We start from the raw sequence: 12,722 nt of genomic DNA, 5'->3' as shown, positions 1-12,722 counted from the left end.
CAAAGAATGGATTAATAAAATGTGGTATATGTATACCATGGAGTACTATTCAGCTCTAAGAAACAATGGTGATATAGCACATCTTATATTTTCCTGGTTAGAGCTGGAACCCATACTACTAAGTGAAGTATCCCAAGAATGGAAAAACAAGCACCAGATATATTCTCCAGCAAACTGGTATTAACTGAGTAGCACCTAAGTGGACACATAGGTACTACAGTAATAGGGTATTGAGCAGCGGGGAGGGGGGAGGGGGTATATACATAATGAGTGAGATGTGCACCATCTAGGGGATGGTCATGATGGAGGCTCAGACTTTTGGGGGGAGGGGGGGAAATGGGCATTTATTGAAACCTTAAAATCTGTACCCCCATAATATGCCAAAATAAAAAAAAATACTTTTCTCTCTACTAAATTGAGTAATTTGTAAGTGATATAAACCTATCTCTATATATATTTACAATATAAACATTCCCTGGACTTTTACTCAGTGGAGTTGGAATACAGTTAATAAGTATATAATAATTTGACACATATTAAAACATAAAAAATAAAAAGTCTCAATTCCTATGGCCATAGTGTACTTTATGAGCCTAGTTCAGAATAGCTATATAAGGCTAGGGATTCATCTATTTTGGATTGTCAGTCTGTGACATAAGAAGTCCCAAATGGCTGGAAGGCAAATGCAAATTTCAGTTTAATGCATACATTGCAAACCCACATAATAGAAACTTTTCTTCTTCGGATAATAAGGGTTATAAAATGCAGAGGACAGAGTCACATGGAAAGGAAGCAAATATTTTAGTTTTATTAGGTGGAATAGTCTACAACTGTTGTCTCTGGTTCTCTGAGTTTAGGAGCACTGGCTGTAACTAAAACAGCATCTATTTAGTGAACTAATAGCATAGCCAACAGCCTGCCGGACAGCATTCAAACACATCATGTGATATCTCTCATGTGGATGTCAACTCAATGTTTATAGGACAGCGGACTATTATTTGTGGTTTGGCTATTTCTGACAATGAGTGGGAGTGGGGAATCAATCTTCAGTTTGAAAGATGACATTTTTGCATTAATATCAGAAAATGTTTTATGCTCAGAAGCAATGCTGGATGGGATAAGAGAATATATTTACTAACATATTAATTTATAGCTTTATAGCTTTGTTTATTCATTGTCTAGTAAGTCCACAAGCAGGTGTTAATTTTCAAATGGATACGGGCATGTCTATTTTGTTCATCATTGCATATTCAGGAAATATTTCTTAGCACATAAGAGAAACCAAAGAAATATTAATAGTTATGGAATGAGAGAACCATAAGGAAAATAAAATACATGAATTATTAGATTTTGTTTAGTATCTCAAAGGTTAACCATTGAAAAACAATATACCTCTGTTGAAGTAGGAAATTCCAGAGGCAAATCCCTGTAGACTACACCAGCACGTGTTACGTGCAGCAGCATCCTAAGGGCTCCTGAGGAACAGAAAAGGAGGGGACCACCGGGAAGAAGCCTAGACAGCGCAGCAGAAGGAGACTGGAGTCCTGGTCCCAGGGTGCTAGCATGCCCTGATGGCTCCAGCTTCCCCAGGGTACACCAGCCCACCCACCATTGGGTTTTCTCCCTTCCAGGTGAGTGTTGCACTGAGGCGGACAGCCAGCTACGACCATTCTCAACCTGTCCTGTGGCCCTGTGAACCCAGGCAGGAGAGGAAGGGGCCGGTGACCTTCCTCACCCCAGACCCTCTCCACACTGTTCCTTTTTCCCAGACCCTGCAAACTTCTGGGCAGCCCTCCGCCCTCGCAGAGAATCCTGGAGCCCAGATCTGGACCACCCTTCCCCGGGGGCTGCAGGACCTGGGCTGGGTCTTCAAGGCTGAGGGGGAACAGCGTTCTCTTCCTTTCCCCTGCGCCACCTGCGCCCTCCGACAACGCCCAGGTATGCTCGCTCCCCTCCAGCGCGTCCCCCTCGCGCGGAGGAGCCCTCGCTGGAGGGACCCAGGGACAGGTGGCAGGGACACCTCAGCCTGGCAGGAAGGAGACGCGCTCGGGCGGGGAGGCGCCAGGTGCAGTGCTGGGCGCCCGGCCTTCCCGCCTGGCCCCTCGCCCGGCAGCTGCCAGGGGTCCCTTCGGTGCCCGAGCTCCCCTCCCAGCTGGGCCCCGTCTCGGTCCTCGCCCGCCCCGCTCCGCAGGCCTGCTCGGTAGTTCATATATGTATGGCTATAAAGTCACTAATCCTTAAGCCAAAGACGCGATACATTTATTTATTTAGGCAGGTTCGGATAATTATAACACTATGCAATTACACGTCCTATAATCAAATAGCCTATTTTCACATAAGTGTAATTTATATGCATATTACGTAATGTATGTTATATTTTACATGATTGCATGTATATTGGATATAGTACTTTATATGTCTGATTTTACTTTTAAAGTTCATATAATGCATTTCAATATCGTATCGTATTCAAAATTCATCCTTTAGAACAGGTATGTATCTTCCCTGCCTTCTTATTCCATGGTTAAGTAATAAACATATTTAGAAGCATGGTTGAAATTCCGTTTTTTGAAAAATGTAGTCAATATTTTGACTTAAATTTGGAATAAAGCCTTTGAAGAAAAACCATTTTAACCATTTGCTAGAGAATTAGAAAAAATATATAGCATTTTAATAGAAAATTAAAATTTGTATTTTAATACAAAAACAAGAACACTGGAAACTTCGTGACTAGGTATTTCTGAATTATCCTGGACAGCCTTGTCTACAATGAGGGGTGGCGAATTAAAATTACAGTGATTCATATCGTTCTTTCTACCTTACCCTACTCTATTTCAGCATCCACTCCCACAAGGTAGGGTCGCACAGAGGTGAGGTAGATATGCCTTGGAAGGGTTTGGTGGGGACAAGGACAGTCCCCGTCCCCACAATGAGATTATTTATGTGAGCATATTAGGGGAGAAGATCTTAATGTAAGCAAGTGTAAGGTGAGTTACAACTTTCAGGGTACCAGATATTTTTCTTCCTTATTTTGTTTTCTTCTCTGTGCCATGTCCCTATGCCCTCCTTCACTCCTGCCCCTGACAGCTAGGGTCTCTAGCTAACCAGCTCCTGAAAGCAATGAGCGGACACTTGGTTGAGGGTAATTGTGTGGATTATCTTAATACCTCTATGAGATAGGTACTGCTACTGATGCCATTTTATAAACAAGGAAACTGAGTCTCAGAGAGGTAAAGTAACTTGTTTGAAGACAAGTAGTTTTAGTATGGTATGAATTGGATTGGAACTCAGGTCTCACTAACTCTAAAATCCACACAATTAACCATAAAGTGAAATTACCTGTCATCAGGCTGCCAGCAATCTGTCAAAAATTTACTGTCCTCCTATCTAAACATAATTCTGGCAAGTCAGTAATTACAGTTCTATCCAAGAGAAGACTCATCTTTCATAAGGTTGTTTATCCATCTTTATATCATATTTTTCTTACCCCAAATATATGCTAGTATTTTTTCATATGCAACAGCTTTGAATGAAGCTGGAGAACAGATGGTCAAATAACTGGTTTCCATATACAAGAAGAGATTGTTTCCACCCTGTTGATCTTTACATGGCTCTTAAACCCCAAAATCACAATGTCTTAAAAACACATTATTGGTAGAATGTGGTAACTAGCAGCTTACAGGGAGTGGGAAAAGGGAAATTGTCCACTTAATGAGTATAGAATTTTAGATTTGCAAGATGAAAATATTCTGGGGGTTTGTTTCACAATATGAATATATTTAACAATATTTAACTGGAGAGTTAAAAATGGTTAAGATGATAAATTTTATGTTATGTGTTTTTTACCATAATATAATAAAGAAAAAAACACATGATACTTCAATACATGTTTACTATGTATATACCATATACATTATACTATTTTAGTTTACATTTACCAAACCTTAAACTACACACTTTAGCATATACCTACTCTCTAAACTGATTCTCTCATTTTACTCCTCTCTTGTTACTAAGCAGATGACTTCATCTATAGTTGATTGTTGACTGTATCATACAATATTTAGCACCAGGGTTATAGAATCAGATAAATAGAATCTGAAGCACACAACATCAGTTTTTGGCTGTGTAACTGGGCAAGATGGTGTCTCTCTTTAACTTCAGATTTCTCATTTGTAAGTGTAAATAACAAATATATTTATTTCAGATGTCACAATAAAGTTATGAATTTAAATATTATATCATCTATTGGCACATAGGGACCACCAATTGACTAAAATATACAGTATAATTATTAATATTATTTTATAAGTTACATGATTCTGTCTTCATATTTTACTTCTCTTTGTCATGAAATCCATCTGTGTACTCCACGGGAAATATATACTATGAACAAATATGAGCAAATACAGGCAGATGTTTATGAAACTAATATCATCATCTTCCTGAGCACTATCTGGGGTAAACTTCTTTGCTTCTCATGCAATTACATTTGGCCGTATAATCAAGTTCTAGTTTGCTAGAAATTGGGGAGAATTGATGTAGTCCCCTTCTAGGGCCAGGCTCATAAATTTCTTTCATTCACAATCATCCATGCTATTGATATTATTGCAAGCTTGAGATGAACACAGCAAACATGGAAGTCACAATAAAGATGGTGAAAACATATGACAGAAGGGGACTATTTGGAACAGAGATGCCCACCAAATAGAAACTTGTGATTGAAACTTTATCTAATCAAGAACTAACCTTCTTTGGTATTTGAATCTTTATATATTCTGAGGCTTGTTTGTTCTAGTTGCTGAATAAAGAAATTGGTACCTTGAAGTAGCAGAGGAATTTCACAATACCAGCCCAGCCTGATTTCATAATCACTCTGAACAGTGATTGCTGTGTGTCTTTAATGCTTCTGTTTTATGAGTGAGAGTCTTTGTTGTAATTATCCTTGACTCTTCTTCCACTGTGAATTGGTCAAGAGGCAGTGGAAACCATGTCCATATATGCCTAGCACAGGAGAAGCCAAGTGCAGATTTTATTGAGAGGACTACACATCAGATGGAGATCTTGTACTTGAGCTGAATATAATGATGAGTTGGTGACCTACATAGTATCTCTGGGGAAGAGATGAACATGCTGTATGTCTAGGAAGAATGGTAAAACAAAGATTTGATATCAAGAAAAGAACACTATGAAATCAATTGGCTAGCTATTCACATAAATCATTTCCTCTTCTTTCCAGACATAGCAATGTATCTTCTTTCTAGTTTGCAATTGCTATGGGATTGTATTGCAGAAAGTAGAAGGGTTTAATGGATAGCAAATGAGTATTATTTTTACAAAAGTTAGCTTAGGATATCATGTATATAGGTTTAAAGTGGGACTCAACAAGATGGTTCTAAAATTCATATGAGAGAACTAAATTCCAAAATTAGCCCAAAAAGACACTCCTGAAAGAGAAAATTGAGAAATCAAGTTGATGGAGTATTATGCAGAAAGACAAATCAATGGTATAAATAGGGACCCCAGAAAGAGATCTACACTCACATAGGAACTACTCAGTCAAAACTGTTGGGATATTTGTTACAGAGAAAAAGAAAACATGAAATCAAATCCCTATGTTGTACAAGATCTGAAAAGCATTCCAGATAGATTAAAGACAAGATTATAAAGCTTTTAGAGAAAATATGAAAGAATATCCTTATGACCTTTGGATGGGCAATGATTTTCTTGGCAAGACATAAAAATTGATAAGAATATAGAAAACACTGATCCATTTCATCACATTAAAATTAGAAATTCTATAAATTAAAAGCCATCTTAATGACAGTGAAAATATATGCCACAAATGAAACTTATTATTTGTAATATATAAATTGACAAAGGATTTGTATTTATAATTTATAAAGAACATTGATTAGTCAATATGGAAAAACAAAAGTTAGTTGGGAAATGGGCAAATGACAGGAATTTAGAATCAGCCCAAGTGATCCATAACATTTGAAAGCATTAACCCTCATTAATAATAAAGACATGTAAATTAGAATGATCATGATAGTCTATAAAATTAGCAACAATTCAAAATTTTCTGACTATAAAATATTGCCATGGGTGTGTATAAAAATGGACTCCCATTAAAAATGGTAGAAGTACAAAGCAGATAGTGGTTTAGAAAAAATATATATATGTTTCTAAAAGGTACCTCTGTGGATCCTAAAACCCAGCTGTTTACCTCTTATTAATATATCCTAAAGAATTTATACTACATATGCACCAGGATATATTACAGTAAGGTCAATAAGAGCATTAATACCAGGAATACTTGTAGTATAATTCAAATAGCCACTAAATGCAAAACAGAAAGTTTAAAATGTGATAAATTAATATGATTAAATGTTATATTTTTGTGAAAATTAATGAAAAACTGCATACCCATATATGGAAAACTCTCAAATACATAAAAATGAGTAAAAAGTACAAATTGCAAAAATATATACAATTTTATACCATTCTTACTACTTTGAAAAACAGGGAGACTAAGTAAACTTGTTTATGAATTCTTACAGAATTGGCAGAATATCAATAATAATTATATTAGATAAGTGAGGCCATGCTTTGCTTGCAAAAAAAATTCAAAAAACTCAATATCTGTGCAGAATCTAGGCTGGTTTTTTGTACATGCAAAGTTCAGTTCAAATGAGGGCATCCTTTATAGGGAGACTTACAAACCCTGGCAGGTTTGATCTTGTGCCTTTTTTTTTTTCCTAGCAAAATGGCAAAGATAATCTAGCACCACATCACATTTTACACTGCTTCACACAGAAGCAAATTATAATATCATATTTGATTGTTTAGTAATCTTGCATACCTGTTGGGTTGAAGGAGGGATTGGAAAATTTTGTCTCCCATATGCCCAGGAAGGAAATATATACAAAGAATTGGTGAGCACTATTAACAACTGTCATAGCAATTAACACAAAATCCAGTGTAAGTGTTTTCTGAGAGGAGTGGTAGAGGAGGCAGGGGTATTTATTTGGAAAGAAGCAAACCAGAAGGAAGAGGCATCTAAGCTATGGGCAGTATTTGTTTATTTAAGTCTAGATAGTAAGTACATATGGTTTCATTTTAAAATTATATAAACTGTATATATAGATTTATGTATATTCTGTATTGTATATTTTAAAATGCAATATGTATGTATATATTAATATTTAATGCATAATATAATGTATATTATAATATATACATAAGTGTAATATAATATATACATATGTCTATTAATATATGGTATATGTCACAATATATCTTACTGTGGAAAGTAGATTAATGGTCCCCCAAAATATCTAGGTTCTAATGCATGAAACGTGAATGTGTTACCTTTGTGACAAAAATCATTGAGCAAGTGTGAGTAAGGCTAGGGACATTGAAATGGGAGGGCCTTCCTGCTGGTCTGGGGAGTCTCCAGACCAGCAGGTCTCCATTGTGGGGTGGGGCTAGGGCGGGGGCGGGGCTGGATGCGGGGGCGGGGCTGGGGGCGGGGCTGGGGGCGGGGCGGAGGTCTTCGCAATTCCCCGCCCCCAGCTCCAGCTCCCGAGGCGGCGGGCAGGGAGGCGAAGGTGGGAGGCGGCGGCAGCAGCCCAGCTCGTTTGGCCGGCAGTTCCTGGGGACTAGGTGGCACTTCGGGGCCTTCCATCAGTGACTCAGTGTCTCCCCCGCGGGACCGCCCCGCCCCTGCCCCCACCCCTCATATCTTCCCAGTCCTCACCTTCAATCCTAGGGCAACTGCAGCAGTCATTTGCAATCAGTTTTCAAACCCCAGAGGGATGGCTCTTGGAACCTCACAAATTGAATAGATAATCCAAGGACACTTTACAAGTGGGGTTAGGGACTCGTTTGGCTGTGGAAGTTTTGGGGGAATTTCATCTTAGGTTAATCATTTTAGGTTAGTTTCTTGGGTGAGTGGTTCTGCCCACTAGGATGCAGCCTTGGAGTATGGTAATATCTGCTCCAGTATCTGAAATGAGAAAGTGGGAAATGAAGGCAAGCAGTTAAAGATGGGAGACATTGTTTGGGAGATGTAATGCAACAGAAAATGGCTGGTTCTTACCATTTGACTTTGTCAGGGCTCATAAAACAGTACCCCAAAATGCAGGCCTCCAAAGCAAAAGTTTTTCTCTGACCTTCTCTGCCCTCCTATCTCTCTGTCCCATTCTCCCTGGTGGCTAGCTATAGAAACTAGAATCCCTCTTCCCCAAGGCAGATCATAGAAACCAGAACCTCTTTTCTGGTAAGCCAGCCATAAAACCTAAATCTATTTTATGTAAAAACTGGCCATAAAGTAATTATCTGTACCTTTTTGACTGTAGGTCATAAGACCCCCATTCCAGAGAGGGCCCTGCCCACATCCAGAAGGGAGGCAAAGTTCAGAGAGGCCAAGAAGAATCCAGACAGACTGGCCTGGCTGGGTTTCTCCACTCAGTCTGTGAGCATCAAATCCTTTTCGTTCATTCATGTTTCTGCATAGCTGTCCATACTTTGTTGAACCTAAGCATGAAAATGGACAGTTCCCCCTCTATCTTTCAATCTTTATTCTGAAGGCTTCCGTGAATACACACTAAAAAAATGTGTATGCTTTTTCTCCTGTTAATCTGCCTCATGTCAGTGACTTTCAGCAAACTGCCTGGTGGCTAAGGGCCTTGGCTCAGACAACTTTATTAAAAAAGTCATCTACTCACAACTCAGAAAGATAAAAAGAAGTACAAAAATTATTACGGGATACAAATTCTTTATCGATAGTATGTATATCTGTTTATCTTTGATATATGTATGAGAGTTCAGTTTTAGAAGTCCCATGAGGTATAGTTTGTTTATGTTTACTGTTAATTAGTTTTTATTTTAAATGCTAAAGCAAAGAAAATTAATAGCTATTTTACATTTTTGAAGATTCTAAAGAGACCTGTATCTACTAGGAATTATTTTTATATGGGGGAGGGTTATAGAAGAATATATATTCAAAATGTATTGTTTTTAATTTTTCCTAAAGAAGAACAAGAAAAAGGTATCTGCTTAATGATCTTGAAACTTTTATTTGAATTGATAACTCTGTACAAATTTGCTTTCAAAAAATGCAAGTAAATAGGTCTTTGCTTTCCTCTTCTCACCCTTTAGAGAAGGTGTCAAGTTGAATTGAAATTAGGAAATGGTGAGCTAACATTCTTTTTTATTTGTTTATTTACCTCTTTATCTTTTTAATAATTTCTAGTTGATACATAATAATCATATGTATTTATGAGGTACAATGTGGTGTTTTGATAAATTTAAACATTATGGCTAATCAGGTTAATTATCATATCCGTCACCTAAAGTATTCATTATTTGTGTATTTAAAATTACACATTATATAAAATTGCCCTTCACACATACAAGAATTAATTATAGATTTGATAAGCTTTACATATAAAATAATCTTCATAGACAATAGAATTTTTGAGCTGTTAACATAAAACAAAAAATTGCTTCTCTGTTTTCAGTTAACAGCTCAAAAATTTATCACTTATTAAGCAAGATAGAGCAATGATTAAGATAGACAATGATTAAGCAATCATTGTCAAAATGTTAGCTCTCTAGCATTTAGAAGTGTACTATAAAAATAAAATACATGGGTATTTTTATTTTCTAGACTTTTTTGGCTAAATTTATATAAAGGTTGTTCTCTGCTCACAATATTGCCTATTTTTCCCACTTCCCTTGTAACAATGCAAAAAGAGCTCCCTTCTTTCTCTAGTGCTGCACTATAAGTAGGTAATTTATAGACTTTGATGATCTTTGTTTTCAAATATTGACATGATTTCTTTTCCTGCCTTGTTTTTTACTCAACTTGGTTTTCCTTATAATTCTCAACAGAGTTTTATTTTCTTCATTTTGTTCAATAAAGAGGCATTGTCTCAGTCTAGGTTCCTAGAACTTCTGTCTTAACTGATTATGTCTCCTATTACAAAAATAGAGTTTATTTTAAAAATCTATTAAATGATTGTGTGTACCTAGAAATAAAAAAGAGACAGGAGACTTTTTTTTCTTTTTCTTTTTTATCTGCTTCTAAATAAAGTAGAGCATGCAAGAAGTAGTGTTAAATTATACTGAGATTTAATGAGTCTTTTAAAAAAATGGAAATGAAGAGGGGGCACTCTATTTGGAATTTGGGCCATTTTAGAATTCAGAAATAGATTTGTCTTTCCTCCTTGCAGCAGTCTTTTCCTCCTAAGAACATTCTCTTATATCTTATATCTCCTAAGAACTTTCTCTTATATCTTTCTCCATGTTCCTTTATAAATATTTCAAAATTCAATGATCTTCTTGCCAACTCTTTTTCTTGTATATTTTTTATAGATAACTACAGAATAGCTTTAAAATTAGAGTATGATTTTAGGGAAAAGAAACTGATTAAAGAATTATCATAAGTAATGAGTATTTTTAGTATCACTTCTTTGCCTATATGAACTTATGAAGGAAGCAAATGGGGATATTTCAGACTTTGCAATGAGTTAAGTTTGTTTGAAACTCCTGTTGATTGTGTATGTCAGTATATCACTGTAAAGTACACATTGAGAGATTTAAATTTACTTTCTAAAACACTTGAGTACAAATGCATACTAAGCAGTGGACATTAAAAATATGGTTCTGTCTTTTAAAAATGAAATTTATAATTATTTGTATTTCTAGGTGAAGTGACATAGAATATTATACTAGGATAAATATGCACTGATGCTTATATATACATACATGTTTTCATTGCTCTATTTAAAACTAGATACTTTATTTTTTTATTTTTTTATTTCAGCATATTACAGGGGTACAAGTATTTAGGTTAGGTTACGTATATTGCCTTTGCCCCACTCAAGTCAGAGCTCCAAGCGTGTCCATCCTCCAGAAAGTGTGCATTGCACCCTTTAGGTGCATATATACCCATCCTCCCTGCCCCGTCCCACCTGCCCAAGACCCAATGAATGTTACCATTATTTGTGCACATAAGTGTTGATCAGTTAATAACAATTTGATGATGAGTACATGTGGTACTTGTTTTTCCATTCTTGTTATATACTTCACTTAGTAGACTGGATTCCAGCTCTATCCAGGATAATAAAAGAGGTGCTGTATCACCATTGTTTTTTGTGGATGGGTAGAACTCCATGGTATACATATACCATGTTTTATTAATCTACTCATGTATTGATGGGCATTTGGATTGTTTCCACATGTTTGCAATTGTGAATTGTGCTGCTATAAACATTCTAGTGCAGATGTCTTTTTTATAGAATGTCTTTTGTTCCTTTGGGTAAATGCCCAGTAATAGGATTGCTGGATCAAATGGTAGTTCTACTTGTAGCTCTTTGAGCTATCTGCATATTACTTTCCACAGAGGTTGTACTAGTTTGTGTCCCACCAGCAGTGTAGGAGTGTTCCTATCTCTCTGCATCCATGCCAACATTTATTGTTTTGAGACTTTTTGATAAAGGCCCTTCTCACTGGAGATAAATGATATCTCAATGTGGTTTTGATTTGCATTTCCCTGATGATTAGAGATGTTGAGCATTCTTTCATGTTTGTTGGCCATTATTCTGTCTTCTTTTAAAAAGTTTCTGTTCATGTCCTTTGCCCTCTTTTTGATAGGGTTGTTTGATTTTTCCTTGCTGATTTTCCTGAGTTCTACATAGATTCTAGTTATCAGCCTTTTATCGCATGTGTAGCATGTGATTACTTTATCCCATTCTGTAGGTTGTCTGTTTGCTTTCATCATAGTTTCCTTGGCTGTGCAGAAGCTTTTTAATTTGATCAGGTCCCATTTATGCATTTTTGTTGTTATTGTATTTGCCTTTGGGGTCTTCTTCATAAATTCTTTGCCTAGGCCAATGTCTAGAAGAGTTTTTCCAACATTTTCTTCTAGAATTCTTATAGTTTCATGCCTTAGGTTTAAGTCTGTTACCCAGCGTGAGCTGATTTTTGGGAGAGGTGAAAGGTGGAGATCCTGTTTCAGTCTTCTACATATGACTATCCAATTTTCCCAGCACCATTTATTGAATAAGGATTCTTTTCCCCAGTGTATGTTTCTGTCTGCTTTGCCAAAGATTAGATGGCTATATGAGGATGGTTTTATATCTGGGTTCTCTGTTCTGTTCCGTTGGTCAATGTCTGTGTTCTTGCGCCAGCACAATACTGTTTTAGTTACTATTACTATATCCTTGTAGTATAACTTGACGTCTGGTAAATTCATGCCTCCTAATTTGTTCTTTTTGTTTAAGATTGCTTTTGTTATACGGGGTCTTCTCTGGTTCCATACGAAGTGTAGAAGTATTTTTTCTAGATCTGTGAAAAATGATGTTGGTATTTTAATAGGGATTGCATTGAATCTGTAGGTCACTTTGGGTAGCATAGACATTTTAACAATGTTTGATTCTGCCGACCCATGAGCATGGTATGATTTTCCACCTGTTTATGTCCTCTGATATTTCCTTCCTCAGTTAAAAATAGATATTTTTAATAGAATGTTAAATAAATTTCTGCTAATCTGACAGCCATTTAAATGCTGAAAAGAATATTTGATTGAAATAAACAAATCAACTATCTGAATGAGAGTGGGATTTCTGAATAAGGAAGCAAGATCTTTCAGGATATAAATGATTGAAGACTTAACCTTGAAGTCAGTGCAGGAACAAAAATCCCTGCTATGG

The 12,722-nt window shown here is 36.5% G+C and overlaps 1 long non-coding RNA gene across 1 annotated transcript in view; it reads left to right on the top strand.

The window, feature by feature from the left end:
• Positions 1–373: 373 nt before the first annotated feature.
• LOC105862006 (uncharacterized) overlaps positions 374–12,722 on the top strand; it is a 30,595-nt gene continuing 18,246 nt past the window's right edge. Inside the window, exons 1-2 of the long non-coding RNA XR_012913005.1 lie at positions 374–1,631; positions 1,770–1,938. This is a non-coding gene — a long non-coding RNA (uncharacterized LOC105862006). The remainder of the gene's footprint in view (positions 1,632–1,769; positions 1,939–12,722) is intronic.

The sequence above is a fragment of the Microcebus murinus genome, chromosome 18 (genome assembly GCF_040939455.1).
Source record: "Microcebus murinus isolate Inina chromosome 18, M.murinus_Inina_mat1.0, whole genome shotgun sequence".
NCBI classification, from domain to species: domain Eukaryota; kingdom Metazoa; phylum Chordata; class Mammalia; order Primates; family Cheirogaleidae; genus Microcebus; species Microcebus murinus.
This window is presented reverse-complemented; position numbering and strand designations above follow the sequence as displayed.